At 38.4% G+C, this 5334-nt stretch overlaps 1 non-coding gene across 1 annotated transcript; it reads right to left on the bottom strand.

Annotated features, from left to right (window-relative positions):
* Positions 1–3124: 3124 nt before the first annotated feature.
* Positions 3125–3233, bottom strand: LOC129952992 (U6 spliceosomal RNA). The gene has a single exon (XR_008782425.1). It is a non-coding gene; the product is annotated as a U6 spliceosomal RNA (small nuclear RNA).
* Positions 3234–5334: the final 2101 nt, after the last annotated feature.

Raw genomic sequence — 5334 nt, 5'->3', positions numbered from 1 at the left:
AAAGACAGTCCTAAAATAATCTGTGAACATGTTCGAAATTGACTCTGGAAGATAGCTTGAACAATTTTAAAAGGTCATACTAACTAGATATCCCTCAAAATTTCCAAAAACTGTCATAGTAAATTTTTAAATCACACTCAGTATTCAAAGAAAACTCAAAAAAGTTTGTAATGCTCGCGCGGTATCGGCGCTCACTATTCACACTAACGTTGCGATCCGAATCATCTTTGAAGAAATACGGCACAATGATTCTGCCAGCTCATAATCCGCACCAAACATTGAGTTTTATTGCAATCAATGATTCTAAATGCACTTTACTCCAAATTCAGCAGTTTTACTCGTTCACGTAGTTATTTAACCAGAAATGAGCTGTACAAAATTTTTCTATGGGGAAAGAGGATCTCCGTTCAACTTTTTAAGAAACTATTCGCCAAAAATTTGACGTTTTATTGGGTCGTTCGGCTTCAAATCTTGCACCAACTGTATTTAAAAAGGCTTCACTAAATCCTTTCTCAAAATTGTGTGTGTAGTGATTGAGCCCCAATTGTTGGTTGTTCAATGTCCAAAAGAATAAATTTAGTGGAAAATTTAGTAACAATAGCCAAATAGCCCTGATGAACTTTCTTTACAAATTCAGATACATAAATATTATAATGTGCAAGCGCGTTGTTCATTTGTAACACGTTTCATAGTAAAACTAGGGACCAAACTGAAGATTTTTGACAGTGACAAAAACGTAAGTGAGCTGTCAAAACCAGTGTTGCCAGCAAAAAACCTAACGATTCACACATTATTAACCTTATCCTGGAAGACTACCAACCTAAAATTTTACTAAATTAATGAAAAATAACGATATTGATATTTTCTCCACTACACTTAATAAGAGCCTTTCCATTTACTTAACCTTTAAATTCATAAAGATATCTATATACTTATATTTTCTATTTCGGAGCTTCTGATAATTTTCTGAAGCTTTTGAATTTGTCTGCGCTCAATTCCGCATAAATATTTTTTTTGGATATCATTTCTGAATTGATAAGTAGCCTCCAAAAAAAAAAACTATATCCACCTTCAACCAAATTCCAAATAATCCTTTATCTAACGTTTCTTTATTCTTGGAAAACCACAACACTACAAGCCCAATATAAATACAAACGCATATTATAAGCAACACAATATATACGAGTGCAACAAGAAACCACAAGGAACAATTCGAAAATTCCCATGTTCTCAAATGCCCTAAACAATCCAAATAACCCATCCGCGCATCCCATTATCACATTCCGAACAAAACGCACATTCAAAAGACCGATGAAATAAATCGGCCCGTTTACCGCCCGCCACCGCATCGGCCGCCTTCGGCCACATCAGCCATCATTTATACCGATGTATAAAACCTTCCTATACACCATCGCATCATCATCATCATCAGACCAATGCTGTTTTCCGCAGACTCAAGTCGATATAAAGCAAGCTTCAAAGATCTGGCTTAGAGCTGAGGGAATTTTCAAAAAGACCACTTCTGACGGATTCCTCATCGATCACCAGATCAAGCTGGGGCGCGCACACCAATCAACGCTGGGAACGGAATCCACCTGTTTGTTCGTGCGCTGATCGTGGTCAGCGTAAATTGCCCGCTTCAAAAGAGTGATGGTGCATTGCATTCCAATAAAGGACGCCGCAAGCATCCCAATATTCTTCTCTGGAAGGCGATGTGGAAATCTTTCTGCATCAGCAGCCCCACCAGACAGTACCTTTTTGCCTTGAATACAGCTTCAACACAGCTCTGAATGCGGCGAGAATTCCTTAACCGTGTGCTCCTCAAGCATATATAATGGGATCGTAATAACACTTTGTTGGAACAATAACATACCTGCCAATCATGGATGAAGCGTTCGAGATGGACGCGCTATTTGTTTAATTGGTTACAGAAGAAAAAAAAAACTCAAAACAAAAACCATGTGGATATCTTTAGAAATGTGCGGGTTGGTCATCAGAGGATGGTTCCGTGAGGCAGAGGCAGAGGCAGAGGCAGAAGAATTAAACGACAACAGCAAGGTAGACAATCCGATCCGAACTGAACCGATTCGATCATCATGTGTGTAATCATCATTTTTCTTGGACTTCTTCTTTTTTGTTTTCCTTGGCAACAGTAACTATGACGAAGACGTAGACGTAGACGACGACGATAAAGACCGTGTAATGTAAAGTACGGTTCTAGGCTAAACAATAAAGGTGATCCACATGATTGAAGGTGCTATGAAACTAGAAGAAGCCATAAGAAGGCCATCGGGTCGCATATGAAGAAGAAAAGAGTCTATGATCCCGCGCAATTGAGAAATTCGAGAGATTTAAGGTGAATTTCACAAGTTCATCAACTTCTTTTTCCAGACTCTTCCAATTCATGTGCCTCACTCTACTTTTAGAAGACAGAATTAAGACATTTTGGAAATAAGTGATTCGATGGTCGCCACTTCTATAATTGGTGATTTTTTGCTACTTTTTGGTAGCTTAGGGTTTTGACAGCTGAGGCAAGTTTCGTGTTTTATGTGACTGTCATTTCGGTGAAGACGGTGCCACATAGCACAATGGACCTATTGAAAGGTTACTTTAATTTTTTAAACGATTGATTCACGGCTACTACCTCTTGCGAGGGATGGAAAGATCCTCCAAAATAATTCTTGTCATGAAAAGTAATTTAGAAAGTAGACCTTCGGATTTACCTTAAACATAAACAAATTGTGTGTCTATAACGGCAAATCCGATTCGATTGACTCGCTGGAAGCCAGTATAAAAGCTTGAATTCGTGAGATACCTGCCGAAATGTTAGAAAGAGTCCGTCAAAATGGGACTAAACGGATGGAGCATTTGAGGTGCAGGCGCGGCCATTTTCCAATTTTTATTTTGACAGGAGGAAATCTTCAAAAGACACTTGGCAGTATTCGACACCAAGTAGTGTGGGACTCTTAACCACTAAAACCACCTCTTCATCAGGACCAATATTGAAGTATCGACTTCAGATTTTTCTTTCCTAACTTTGTACAATCACTTCGGGGGAAGTTTAAACTCTTAATACTTTCCCATGTTTTCTTAGACCATAAGCTCATGAGGCTTGGGTTCTTCTTAATCTTAAAAACGCTTGACGATTTTGAGTGTCATCCTTGAGCAGGGGCCATGCTAATCCTCTCTGTATCGCTCCAATTTTAGTAGGTATATGTTCTGCCGAAGCAAGATTATTCCAAATGAAATAATCTTTAAACTTTAATAACCGATGAATCAAGAACCTTACTCACCAAAACGCTGGATCTCCAGGGACGTCCCCTATTTGCCAATTTCTCGTTACGCATAAACTCTTGGCGTTTTGAACTTGTCAAATTCAGTAACTTCTGCATCTGAACAAAATTCAACCCACTAAACAACGGAAGATAAACGACCTGTGTTAACAATAAGTTTTGAATATGAACTCTTAAGTATTTTGGAAAATGAAAAAAATTTTCTTCGAGTCAATGATGTGTCAAAAGACAAAAGTGTCAAATTTGTGGCGGGGCATTTCCTATTCACAAAAGATCTACGAGCTTCGAATACATTCCAGAAAAAGTCTCTGTTTGGTTTGGAATGTGGACTGGCAGTGTCATTGTTGTTTTTGTTTTTTTAAACGCCATTGGCTACCGGTCCATCAGCGTCAATGAGAGGCGTTAAGGGCACCATCCCATCATGCGAAACAGTAGTGAACATTTTAAAGATGTCAATGAAAAACATTGAAGTTTAAAACAAAAACTTCCCACTGTTTTACACTTTCCACCCAAGAAATTCTCCTGCAAGTCGCATAATCAAGCTCATTGTACCATGAAAACGACATCACGGTCTCCACATAAGCCCACGAGAAGAGGATATACATAGGTATTTTGAGATGCGTATTGCGCATGCGAACGAATGAAAGCGTTTTGTTGTGCGTACCAACATATACTCTTCTAAGTTCAAGTATCCGCATCCATTCTTAACAATCTTACACTGAAGAGCCCTCTTGAATCTTTCATGGGCCTTATAAGTACTTGTATGTGTCTATAGTTATGCTTTGACCAGACTCCAACAAGATATAGGTTTAAACAGATATACGTTAAGAGAGGGAGTATTGGATATTATTATATTTGTGGTGTGCAAACACCGCGGACGCAATATCAAGGGGGCTATTGTTTGTTTAAGACCTCATCGTCAAAATTGGAGGTCTCCTCTTGAATCTCGTTAAAGTGTATTATGAGATCATTAGGGAGGCCGTATAGACGCAGACTTTTTTTGTTAAATTGAGAATTGTATTGGGTAGGATATAAGGCGTGGGTTCTTCATTATATGATGTGATGTGTCTTGAGTGTAATAATGAACTTTATAAAAGCCTACAAGTTGAAGGGCTTTTTTGAAGTTGTTCAGATAATCAGGTGATTGCACACGATATTATATGAGAGTATACCTACAGTCCTACACCTGCTATGTTGTAGGTATGCTATAAAACTGGAAGAATTTCTATTTTTCATCCAAAAATTATACCAAAATCTTTTTGAAGGTTAAAAATTTTATCATCACATTGACACTTCAAACGGACTAGACCTCTTTCAAGAGTCTTTACCTGGCTTTTAAATAGTGGTTTTGAAAAAACCTTGCAACATATGGACATTGTTTTAAAACTACTACTGAATAATTTAGTTAAGGTATCTAAATTTATTTAATCACTAATAGATCTTATAACTCTCAGGCTAAAAAGCAGGACAATAACTTCTAGTATGAGAAGTTTCACTACCACCAGATCGGTTAATCGAGGTACCCCCCAAGGTGGGGTCCTTTCACCTCTTTTATGGAGCATGGTAGTAAACGACCTAATACATCATTGGAAGCAGAGGGTTTGAAGGTGATTGCCTATGCTGACGACGTTGCAATATCTATATCTGGGAAACAACCGCAAGTTCTCTCGGAACTCCAACAAAATGGCTTAAATAGACTAAAAATATTCGCTTAGCAATGTGGCTTGGACGTCAATCCAAATAAAACAGAACTAATACTCTTTTCGAGAAGGTACAAAATTCCTCAGATTAGCCCATCCAAGATTATATAGTTGTTGTATGGTGGACCCCACTGGACAAGATGGTAAATCTAAATAATATCATCAAAGCCCAGCGGTCAGCAGGAATGTGCATCACAAGAGCACTTCGCTCAACGCCAACCGCAGCACTGAAAGTGCTTTTAAACCTAACACCTCTTGACATCTTCTCCAAAATGGTGGCAGCCAACTCATTTGTGAGGCTTAGAGCCACCTCTCAATGAAACAGTAACAATACTGGACAT

The sequence above is a fragment of the Eupeodes corollae genome, chromosome 3, assembly GCF_945859685.1.
Source record: "Eupeodes corollae chromosome 3, idEupCoro1.1, whole genome shotgun sequence".
Classification (NCBI taxonomy): Eukaryota; Metazoa; Arthropoda; class Insecta; order Diptera; family Syrphidae; genus Eupeodes; species Eupeodes corollae.
This window is presented reverse-complemented; position numbering and strand designations above follow the sequence as displayed.